Genomic DNA, 12,863 nt, shown 5'->3' with positions numbered 1-12,863 from the left:
GATCGGGCACGGCGTGCCAAGCAAGGGGCATATAAAAAGGCGGGCCCGATCTTGCGGTGCCTCGCCCAATCGGGCGCGTGTAATTATTAGGGGTTAATTTTGTCGTTTAAGTTTGTTTTAGTTTAGGATTCGTACGGAGTATAAATACTTCTCCGTAAAACGATTTTAGTATCTTTTTACTCTTTTCTTTACTCTTTATATTACTTCTCTCTTAGATTCTCTCTCTCGACTTAGCTTTTAGATTAGTTTCTCTCTCTTATACCTTTATTCTTAATCTATTCTTAATTCTAGATTTATTTGGTAACTATTTCTCTTCTCTTAATCTCAATTGTTTACTTTATTCCTTTGATCATGTCTTGTTTATTTGCTTTGATTAGTTTAGTTTTTATTATGTGTGAGTAGTTTTATTTTTAGGGTTTGTGGGGATCCATAAATAATATGAAGGGGTAATTTATTGTTGTTGATTGTCAATGCTAGATTAATTTCCTATTGATTGATTTAATGATCTGTGACTAGATTAGGCCTGATCTTTTATGCATGAGTTTGACAATATTGATTTGAGATTCGACAGATGAGAATTAATGTGTAGGTCTAGTTTCAATAGGCAGGTTAATTTATCAATGGTTAAGTAGAGATTCGAAAGATGAGATTTAATACCGGTAAATTAATTGTGTGATTATAATACGTAGCAAAAGCCCTTTATAATCTGATTAATATATGCATTGATGAATGATTATTATATTCTACCCTGGAATATTATTTATTGGTGAACCTATGCCCTAGATCCTTTTATATATTATTTTCTCCTTATTCTTAACCCTCGTAGTTTAGTTTCACATTCAAATTTATTTATTGGTTACTATATAATTTAGATTACTTTAGTTATTTAGGAATAGAAAGACTCGTTTCTCTGTGGATTCGACCCTACTTCCCTATCTACATTAGTTAGAGGATTTAGGAATTACTTTTGATTTGGGGATACGACTTTACCCTGTCAAAATTTGGCGCCTTTGCCGGGGAAACGGTTTTACTTTTATTTCTGATTATTTTTGTAGTCTAGGTTATTTCTTTTTGTCAACGTACTCTGAGGCAAATCTCATATTTGCTTTTAGTTTTTTTTTTGTTTATGCCCAGGTGCTCCAGATCAGGGTACATCCCATTCGATTTTGAGATCGAACGATCCTTTCATAGACAGAAGAATTTCTACAAGCAAATTCTAGCGGACTCTGGTGATAATAATAATCACCGCGATCCTCCAACTGGTTCTAGCGATTTAGAGGTATCATCAGATATAGAATAAGAGATGACGGCTCTAAAGAAGCTTAGTGATTACACACAACCAAAGCTTACAGATTTTCCACATCTCACCCCTACTCCGGCTCTTGATGGGGTACAATTTGAAATTAAACCTCAATTTATAACGATGATAGAGAGGAAGTAATTTAGTGGAGCCAAGGGTGAAGACCCGAATCTTCACATTGCCGACTATTGTCAATATTGCAATACCATCAGGCAAGCCGGGGTCACACAAGACCAAATCAGGGAGATTCTCTTTCTTTTCTCTTTAACTGGAAAAGCTAAATTGTGGTTTAATGGCTTAAATAGAAAAGCACTTGGTATAACTGAATGGGAAACTCTTGTTCAGAATTTTTATAACAAGTATTATCCTACAAAGAGAACAGCTGTACTACGAAGTGCGATTCAGAACTTTGCCCAAGAAGCCGATGAATCTTTATATGAGGCTTGGGAGAGGTTCAAGGACCTACAAAGAGAATGCCCCCACCATAATTTAGCACAATGGCAGTTAATCCAAGCCTTTTACAATGGCATTGGAAATTCTTCTAAAATAATTCTAGATTCTGCAGCTAGTGGGAGATTAATGAATCTTAATGTTGATGATGCAGGTCAGGTTATTGAAGATATGGCGATAAATAATTCCCAATACGGGAATCCTAGAGGATTTGCTAATAAGGGGAAGCATAGTGTTGACTATGTATCCTTTTTGCAAGCTCAATTGACCTCTATCTGCCAAAAATTAGATAATCTTAGCACTGCTAATGTAGCTAATGTTTCTGCAATTAATAATAATGCTAATGAGGCTTTCTGTGAAAATTGTGGAATCATAGGTCATTGGGAACAAGATTGCAGGAGTTCCGTGGAGCAAGTTAATGTCTTTCAAGCTTATAGGCAGAATAACCCATACTCCAACACCTACAATCCTGGGTATCGAAATCACCCGTACCTTTCCTACCGGAGTACTAATGTTCAAAATCCACCACCACAAGAACCACAGGCGCCACAACAACAACAGCAGAAATATTACCATCCCAATGTTGGTCAGAAGAACCAACCACAACAAATCTCCTCATCTTCCGACCCTTCTTTGGTGGAAATTAGAGCGTTGTTGGTTAATATGCAGAAGCACATGGAGAGTAGAGATGTGCAAATTGATTCAATTCTAGCGCATAATAAAATTGTAGATAATCAAATTGCGCAACTTTCCGCTACTCTACAAGCCCGCCAGCAGGGAGCTCTGCCGGCACAGCCGACCAGGCCTACGGATCAAGCCTATGCAATTACTCTAAGGAGTGGTTCAAACTATGAAGGGCCTCTTATGCCCAGAGTTGATGAACCTGTTTTAATAAATAATGCTAATCTTAATTCCGTTAAACCTGACAATGTAGCTAATAGACCTGTAAGGCTAAAGCATAGTACTAATATATCTAGTTCTACATTGTAGGGTACGACTCCAGAGAAGGTGGCTACTCCATATAAGAGCAACAATGCTCCAAAGCCAATTATCAAACTTCCATTCCCCAATCGTCAGTTGAAAACAAACTTGGATAAGCAATCTGGTAAGTTCCTGGAGATGGTAAAAAATTTGAAGGTAACAGTTCCCTTCACTGAATTAATCACACAAATTCCTTCATATGCAAAATTTATGAAAGAAATATTGACAAGAAAAAGGTCTATTAGTGAGGTAGAGACAGTAGCTTTCACCTGTAGAGTGTAGTGCCGTACTTCAAAATAAATCTCCACCTAAATTAAAAGATCCGTGTAGTTTTTCTATCCCATGTCATATAGGCAAACTAATGATTGATAATGCATTGTGTGATTTGGGTGCTAGCGTTAGTGTCATGCCATTATCAGTGTGTTCCAAGTTGAATATGGGTAAATTAAAATCTACTAATATTACTCTACAAATGGCCAACCGTTCTTTCAAATACCCCTTAGGTGTTTTAGAGGATGTCCCCGTTAGAGTAGGTAAATTTTATATACCTGTTGATTTTGTTGTTCTTGATATGACTTAGGATATGCAAACCCCAATTATTTTGGGTAGACCATTCCTTAACACTGCAGGAGCAATCATAGATGTGAGAAGTGGTAAGTTAACACTATCAGTAAGGGATGATAAAATTGTTTTTAATCTTAATAATACCCCTAAAAGCCCCATGAAAGAGGAGAAGTGCTATAGTATTAATGTAGTTCATAATTATTCTAACAAGCCCCAAGCTCTTGAAAAAGACCCCTTGGAGGCGGTATCTTGTGTTGCATCCCTTTCAGATGAGATAGAAAAATGGCAGAAGGAAGTTGATGCAATAGAAAGAGCACTCTACACTGTTGGTCTTGGTTTTGAGGACGAAAAGGTGGAATCAATCAAGCAAGTTGTGCAATTTGAGCCTACGGTTAGTGTTCCGCCAGATCGAGTTGCAAGTGTTAATTGTAATAACAATTTGAAGAAACCCTCGATCAAAGAAGGATCTTTAGTGCGTAGCATTGAAGACCTCCCAATCCAAGTCAAGGAGGATCCACCAGATAAGGTAAATTGGCGTCCCACAGGGCATGTTAGGAAGCCGCGTCGCAGCCAAAACACCGCTAGACCGGGTGAGAAACCGCCCGATCGAGCATTAGGCCAAGGGTCCTAGTTTTTGTACTTGGTAAGAAGGTCATGCGGGACCTAGATAAACCAGCGCTTTGCGGGAGGCAACCCGTATTTCTTGCTTTCTAGACTAAATTTTTCCTTATTTTTATTTCTATTAGAGAGGTGAGGAAAGTGAATTTTACCTTTCATGAGTGTTGTGTACAGGTTTTAGATCACAAAGTACGGAGGTTTCAAGAGAAAAAGGAGAAGAAAGATAAGCTCCAGGATTTGGTACGGGCCCGATCGGGCGAGGCTCGCCCGATCGGGCGCGCACCTAAGGGTCAGAATTGAAGTTATTTCGCCCGATCGGGCATGGAGTCCCGATCGGGCGCGAAATATTGATTTTATCGGAGCTTTATTTCGCCCGATCTAGCGCGCAAGTGAGGGAAGAAATCAAGGGAAATTTCGCCCGACCGGGCGAGGCCGCCCGATTGGGCGGAATTTTGGAGAAATCGAGTGGCACAAAAAGAATTATCGGGCGAGCAAATGGCGATTTCCAGGTTCGTGTTCGCGCCCGATCGGGGCGCACACTTTGAATTTCAGCGGAAGCTACCTTCGCCCGATAGGGCGAGGCTAGCCCGATCGGGCGCGCCTATTTAGCCGGAGGCTTTAAACCTCCTTCTCCCTTTCTCTTTTCTTTTTCTTTCTTACTTCTTCTTTCTCATTCACACTTTCTCTCTCTAAAACCTCCATTTTCAAACCTTCAACCTCACCTTATTTCCAAGATCTCCTCAAATTCACTCATCAAAACCTCAAAATATTTACATATTCTCAATCCTCACACCTTCCTCTACATTTTCCACCTACTTTCTCCCACTTTCTCTCATAATTTTTCCTAACCCTTAGAGAGAGAAAGCTTCAAATACCCAATTTTCCACCTACAAATGGCTTCAAAACGTTCTAGGCAACAAAGGGGCGAAAGTTCGAGGCAACAACCAATGGTCGACCCGGAGCTTCAAGTACCGGGATGTGAGGAGGTTGTTATCACCTCGGCGGAACAAAGGGCAAGGATGCTAAACCTCATCGTAAGACAGGTAATCTCAACCCGCTTTGTTCATCATCCTACGTTATCTAGATTAGGTCTTAATAAATATGTTGAAAAATTGTTTAAGGGTATAGGCATGAGTGGTTTCTTCCAAATGTGCCATGATACATATGATTATTTAACATTAGAATTTATCTCTAGTTTTAATGTTATTAAAATAAATGCTCATGTGCAATTTCGATTATTGAACAACGATGTGCGTTTAACTCTTAAAGAATTTGGGAAGTTGTTTGAATTGAAATTTGATAAACCTATTGAACCCTCCGAAGACCACATTGTCGTGGTCTATAAGAGACTCACTGGGGAGGGTTTAGCTAACCTCCAACACGCCAAAGGGACGTGGATTCAACATCCCGTCCCAAAGATTTGGCAAAGGTTTGCCGGCCTCAATATTTTTGGGAGGCATAAATTAGAAAACGTGAGGAGGGATGAGTTAGAACTATTGGCATCCTATGTAATCCCTAATTCTGAAAAATTGAACATACCCCATAGGATAGCCAATCACTTTCAAAGGGCGGCCAATGCGGCCGAAACGGGTAGGTCTAGGGCACCTATTTATTTTAGGGGGTTAGTGACCCATATTGCCATCAAACACCTAGGTTGGAACCCGGATGGGCATAGGAAAGTAGCGGGCTCAAACCTCATGGACCTAACTTATTTAGGGAGTTTAAACTGGGTGCAACCCGTGGGAGGTGACACTTGGTGGATAGTCCACCGACAATCAGGTAGGAGGGACCAAGCCTTTACCTTACCCAACCCCGCCTTGACCAAATTTGAGAAGGGGAAGCCTTCTTACACATTTGAGATTAACGGTCAAGGCGAGGTTCAAGCACCTCACCCTTCACCACAACCCCACCAATCACCCCAAGACTAATCCCCCCCACACCTTCACCACATCATTCACCACACTACCCACCACCCCCACCCTTCACCTATGGCATACCCACTTCCTTGGTCAATTATAACGTCGACCCCAATGCCCCCTATGACTTTTCGGCTTTTAGAAGCCAACTAGACCGTATAGAGATAGGGCAAGGGAGAGTAGAGGGCATGATGCAAAAACTAGATTCTAGATTAAGCACCTTGGATGGTCGGGTAGGTCACATAGAGAGGAACCTTAGGAGGGGTCTATATCCCATGTATAATGACTATGCACGCCGAGGGGCTATCCCCCCCGAGGCATTAGTTCCCGACTGGTTCCAATACCCCCAAGGAGGGTATTCCACCCCCGGTGCATTTGGTACTTATGTGGACTACTCTTCAGTCCATGGATATGGGGGTGATGTACCTTTTGGGGGTATGGGGGTGTAGACACCCATTTGTATCTCCCCAAAACCAAACCCAGTGATGAGTACCTTTCATGTCGAATCATAATCGAATGAAGTGAAAGTGTGGAAAGTTTAGTGTTGCGGATAGTTTTATTTTCTTTTCTCTTCTCTCTGTTTTTGAAAACTTATTTTAAGAAAAACAGCCAATCAAGTTTGGTTGGTCCATAATATGGGTCTAATAGTAGTATAGTTGGATGGGTCTTGGCAAGAGCTTTCCAACGATATATTATAAGCCCAATTCCGATGAATATTAAGGAAGTTATGGCCAATTTACTGAACTGGGCCCGGTTTGAGCCTTATATGCAGCCCAATGATCTAGGGGAGGGCCTAATATAGATTTATCATTCCTAATGCAATTAGGAATGGTTTTAGTCTTTTAGATTCTTCTAGAAGGTTCTTTTCATTTTTAATTCAATTAGCAATGATAAATTGACTTTTGTTGACTTTTTAGAGTTTTAATTAAAATCAAAGAACGTTTTTTTTAGGAAAATACGATTTTATCCTCCTATACGGCAATTTTTATCTGATTTAAAGAAAACGCGTGAATTTCCAGATCAGCGCCAAACGCCAGCTGTAGCGTCTGACGCTACGCTTGGCGCCTGGCGCTACGCTTGGCGCCTGGCGCCAATAGCCAGCGTTGGCGCTAATCAGATTTTATTTGCGCCCGAACTCTGTTTTGATATTTTATCTTTTTGGCTAACTTTCTCTATAAATAACGTGCTAAAAACTCCGTTTTCGATAACCAATTTTTATTCATCTACAGTCACCAATTTTCATTCGTAATCATACACCAACTCTCATCAAGATTTTCTTGATTATTCTCTTTCTCTCTCTCTCTCTTTATTTTCTAAACTAGCCTTTTACATACAAAATTCCGCATTTATTAGATCTAGATACACCTAGCCATATTCGAAGTTGCCTTCGCCCTAGACGTGAAAGGTTTTAATTTTTGAGGGTTTGGTCCCAAGTCTTTATTTCAATTATTTAATTTAATTTTTTTAATTAATATTTTCCTTGAAGTTACTAGCGCGTGTATTTTGTTATTAAAAAGAGGTACGAGGCATCCAAGTAAGTACTTTAATGGTTTAATTGATATTATGATATAGAAATCATGCTTAGATTGTTATTTTGATTCATATTATCATGTTAGGATGTTTTCCTTAATTTGATGTTTAGGGTGACAACAATAAATTCATAGTATCATGTCTAGGGTAACTCTAATATCAAGTATGATTAAAAGTATGATTCCTTATATTTTCTTCCTAATATTTATGATCGTTAGTATCATGTTAGGGCTATATATTTGATCTTTGATGTTTAGTGACATGCTAGGGTTTGTTATTAATCTTGTTAGTATCATGCCTAGGATCTTGCTATTATTATGCTTTATTATTATTATTATTATTATTATTATTATTATTATTATTATTATTATTATTATTATTATTATTATTATTATTATTATTATTATTATTATTATTATTATTATTATTATTATTATTATTATTATTATTATTATTATTATTATTATTATTATTATTATTATTATTATTATTATTATTATTATTATTATTATTATTATTATTATTATTATTATTATTATTATTATTATTATTATTATTATTATTATTATTATTATTATTATTATTATTATTATTATTATTATTATTATTATTATTATTATTATTATTATTATTATTATTATTATTATTATTATTATTATTATTATTATTATTATTATTATTATTATCTCAAAAACAAAATCATACAACCTACAATAAATTAGTGGGAAGCCGAGATACAATCTGGGCCCCCACTCCTCTAGCTATAGCAAATCCTACCCTAGTGAAGATATGAGCTGCAGCACGAGCCCCAATGTCTTGCGTCGACGAGAACCTCTGAATCCGCTTCAGTAACGCAACAGCCTCCTTCTCTAATTCCCCAAGCGAAGAAAAGGAGAAGGGAATGAAACCATATCCAATCACCTGACATCGAGCTTCATACTTAACCCGCTTCCGATGAGCAGCATCAGCCACAACGCGCCCAGGAAAAAAGTCAGATAGCCCCGATTGTGTCAAAGGAGAAGACCCTGTCAAATCAACACAGACATCGCGACCACAATCCCATGAATAAAGTAACACATCCGCAGGTCTGAGGGCCTCGTCGTTCCCTCCAGCCAACCCAATGTGAACCTCCTTTCTCGCCGAAATCCCAGAACGATAGCAAACATCAACAAGGGTATCCCGAACGACATTATGCCGATGTTTAATACCCACAATACCAGCACAAGACACCGCGTGATCACCGAAAATATCTCCAGCAAAAACCCTCGAACAAGCAGAGCACGACGTCGAGACAGAGAATAAAGGAACACCCAACCGATAGGACAACACACATCGATAAGTCTTAGCGTTCATCGTCTGACCCAACCCCGAAATAGGAACCGCCCGAAGCCAAGCTGAGGTATGATCACCCTGTTGTTGTTATGATAATTATTTATGATTGTTATTATATTGCTTGATATTATATTTATTGTTATTGTTTGATCACGCCTTTTATGCAGGTTTAAAGGGAATTGGTACTTATAATCACGCTTAATAAGATAATTAATAATCTTTTTTAGGGTTAATTTGATTATAATTCAAGTGATCGCCAATAATAGTTTATTTGTGCATTAATATTCAACCAACATAGATAAACAGGTTTAGGGTAATCTTATTGATTGTATGTTAGTCAGAAAGCGCACATGAATACGATCTGAATAAAGTAGAGGCCTATTATTAGGGTAGATTCAATCTCTTTTAGGTTGGATTTGTACCTTCATCCCCGAACCCTATTTGGTTCAAGACCTTATGGAGTTGACGATCTCTTGGATCGTTAAGGGGTGTAACCTTCACCTCGTGAACGGTTTACAAGTTCCTTAAAAAACTTGTTGGCGACTCTTTTGCTCTATCTTCTTTCCCTTTGGACGCCACCGTACTTTAGTGTATGATTACAGTGGGGTTCAAGCTAGGGGATTAATGCTTGAAATATTCCCTACAGTTTTTGGCAACTCCACTGGGGAGGATTTCTATTTTTGGCAATAATTTAGAATGAGTGGATGAGACTCGAAAAGTTGTAAGTATTTCATGTGCGTAATTTTGATTAACATTATTGTCATATGCATAAAAAAGATCTCATTGAAAAGACCATCCGTAATGAGTTGAACATAGGATTTTTACACGTAGGAAATTTGAGAAATATCTTTCACAACTAGGACCTAAATAATACTGCACAAAACTGGAAAATTTTATCGAGCACTGATGAGTGGCATTTATGCCACTCTTTTATCCTTTATCTCTAGGGATTCTCTCCTCATTTGCACTTGTTTGGCCCTTTTTCTAAGCATTTTTACTTAGTTTTGCTTCCTTTTCTCTTTCTCCTTTATCTTCCTTTTTCTTAGTCTTCTCGCTTTGTTTTTATTGTGATTTTCATGCTTATGCTTTTTAGGAACCATCGGGATTTTCAAGAGGAGGAAGCTAAGCTCAAGGAAAGCTGGAGGAAGTATGATTCAGAAGAGGTTCGGCCAAACCTCCTGAACGTGTGGCCGAACCAAGGTGTGGCCGAACCTGCTCAGTGGTTCGGCCGAACGTCAAGGCAGGGACATGATGCAATTTGGCAATTTTGCAGGAGTGGTTGAACCACAGAAGTTTGACCAGACCAGGATCAGGGAGGTTTGACCAAACCTACCCAGGGTTCGGCCGAACCTACCTTGTGGTCTGGCCGAACCTTCCCATTGTTCGGTCGGACCATCTCTTTTATTCCAGCTGCTTTGTACGGTTTATTTTAGGCGGTTATTTACAACGTTTTTATGTAATGGTAGGGGATTATCTCATTATCCTAGACAATTAACCCTAATCTTAGAGAGAGGTAGTGTAGTATTGCTCAAGTTATCTCATTGTATGCAACTTTTGTTCAAGCTTTCCCTTCAATCAATCAATCAAGCAACTTTGCAAGTTTTCATCTTTCTTCAACCCTTTCTTTAGTAATCCCTTCTCCTTTCCTTAAATATTATTTATTTGTTTTATTGTTACTTATTTTTGTATATCTTATTAGTTTATCTAGTTATTATTGATTTCATATATTTCAATCATGTTTTGTTTTGAGTTTCTTGTGTTTATTTCTAGTTTTGATATTATGTTTAATCTCCCTTCTCTAGGCTAAACTCTTAGCTAGGGGAAGGGGGTGGAAGATAGTATTGAATGATGGATGAATGATGATAGTTGGATTGACTACATGCCTTAAATTGATGAAAGACATGATTTTTAATGGCTTGAGATTATTGTTGCACTTTATTTGATTGCCTCCTAGTTTAAATGCATGAAAATGATTTGAACTAGATTAAGATCACCTCTATTTTAATGATTGCATGAGAATGAGTTGTTAAAATGGAGTTTCATGTACTGTGCTTCTTTATTCTCTTGATTTTCTTGTGTCTAATAGGATGCATGAGAATGATCCTAATTAGCATTGAATCCTTTTATTGATTTGCCTAGACTATTGCATGAGAATGAATTGTTTAGGTATAATCTTGTGTTCTTTGGCATGTTCATCATGATAACTATCATTGTTCCCCTCTTTCTAATGCATATTTGAAACCCCCGAACCCCTAGCGTCATTTTCTATTGATTTTAATCATCATTTTCTTGCTTACTTGTAGTTTTAGTGTTCTACTCAACAAAACCAACAAAACAATCCTCTTTTTACTCTTGCATTAGTTATATTTGATGTTAAATTAGCGTGCTTCCCTAGTGGATCGACCCTTTACTTGCCACTAACTAGTTTAGTGTAGGTTTAGGTATTATAAATTGTTAATTTGATTAGGGTGGTAGCTTAAAGACCTATCCTATCCCGATCAAATTTTGGCGCCGTTGCCGGGAAAACGGCTTGTTTAGCGAATTTTATTGCTTTTGTTAGAGTCATTTTTCTTTCTTTTCTTTTTGTTTCTTTTGTTTTATCATCCTTGTCATTGCTAATTGTTTGCTTAGCTTTGGTGAATGCTTAGTAGGTCTCAAGGAACACCCTCACATCAAATTGACCACGAAATAAACCGAACCTTGAGACAAGTCTGTAGGCTTTATCAAGATGAGGGAAGAGGTTTTGGTGATATAGTTTATAGTGAGAGTGATACTTACTCTTCAAGTTCACCACGCGAATCAATGGCGGCACAAGAGAATGTCTTGTTTCGTGAGTTCGGAAATTCGGAGGGATTTTTCTACCCGTCACGGAAACCAAGTTCTCAATCCATCCCCAATATACTCGAATGGTCCAATCGGAGCAATTTTCCGGAAGTGCAAGTGAGGACCCTATTGAACATTTGGACCAATTCCTTGAATTGTGTGCAATGATGCAAACCAGTGAAGTGAGTCAAGACTACATTCGTATGCACCTTTTCCGGCAATCTCTCACCGGACGAGCAAAGAAATGGCTAAAGCAAGTAAAACCTAACTCTCTCACAACATGGAGGGAGGTTGTAAAGGCGTTCTTGAAGCGCTTTATCTCCGAAGAGAAGACCGCCGAAATGAGAAGGAAAATTGCATCATTTAAGCAAGAGGTCGATGAAAGTCTTGGTGAACCATGGGAGAGATTCAAAGAGTTGGTGCAAGCATGTCCCCACCATGAGTACAATCAAGGGTTGCTCATGCAGTTTTCTACGACGGATTGGAGCCCATGTCAAGAGCCAATTTGGATGCGGGGGTGGGTGGCCAATTAATCCAGATCCCTCAAAATCAAGTTGAAGCCACAATAGAAGAGGTAGCAAAGAATTACTCTTGGGGGGGCCGAAGAAGAAACACTCCAAAGAGAGGTGGTATTTACGAATTGGAGAAAGTTGATCAATTACAACATCAAATTGATCAACTAACAAAAGGGCTTTCCAAATTGAACACGAGTGTGAATGCAAGCTCAGGTGGTGGAGCAAGCTCTTCTCAAGTTAACTCTTTCTCTTTTCAAAATTGTGGAGGAACGAACCATGATACATCCTATTGTGGAGGTTTAAGCCCCGAACATGTAGCGGCATACAACACTAGGCAAGAGGGATTTAGAGGAAGCGGCGGTGGAGTAGCTTGGAGACAACCACCACCCGGGTTTGTACCTCAACCTCAACAATGGAACCAACAAGCTCAACCTTCCTATAACTCCAATCCTCAATATCAAAATCCACCTCCATCTCAACCCCAAAACCCAAGAGGAAGCTATCCAAGGAACAACCAATACAACAATCAAACCCAAGCACCTTAAAGAAACCATCAAGAACAAGCACCTCAAGCGGAGCTAACTCAAACTCAACTCCTCCAAGACATGCATGCGCAAATGCAATCTTTTGGGCAACAAATGCAAGAGATAAGAGCCCACAACAAGATGGTTGATTCACAACTAGCTCAATTGGCCGAGAGAACTCCTCTCAATTCACCATCCACTCCACCCGGATAACACAACCTAACCCATCTCACAATCCAAAACCCGATACATGCAAGGTGAACACATTGAGGTCGGGAACTTCCTATGAAGGACCAAATGAAGGGGATAG

General features: G+C 38.8%; 2 non-coding genes across 2 annotated transcripts; both read right to left on the bottom strand.

Annotated features, from left to right (window-relative positions):
- Positions 1-1,684: 1,684 nt before the first annotated feature.
- Positions 1,685-1,791, bottom strand: LOC145637486 (small nucleolar RNA R71). The gene has a single exon (XR_014114265.1). It is a non-coding gene; the product is annotated as a small nucleolar RNA R71 (small nucleolar RNA).
- A 10,061-nt stretch (positions 1,792-11,852) lies between these two features.
- LOC145637492 (small nucleolar RNA R71) lies at positions 11,853-11,960 on the bottom strand. The gene has a single exon (XR_014114269.1). It is a non-coding gene; the product is annotated as a small nucleolar RNA R71 (small nucleolar RNA).
- Between the last annotated feature and the right edge of the window lie 903 nt (positions 11,961-12,863).

Source organism: Chenopodium album, chromosome 6, assembly GCF_948465745.1.
Source record: "Chenopodium album chromosome 6, dcCheAlbu1.1, whole genome shotgun sequence".
Classification (NCBI taxonomy): Eukaryota; Viridiplantae; Streptophyta; class Magnoliopsida; order Caryophyllales; family Amaranthaceae; genus Chenopodium; species Chenopodium album.
This window is presented reverse-complemented; position numbering and strand designations above follow the sequence as displayed.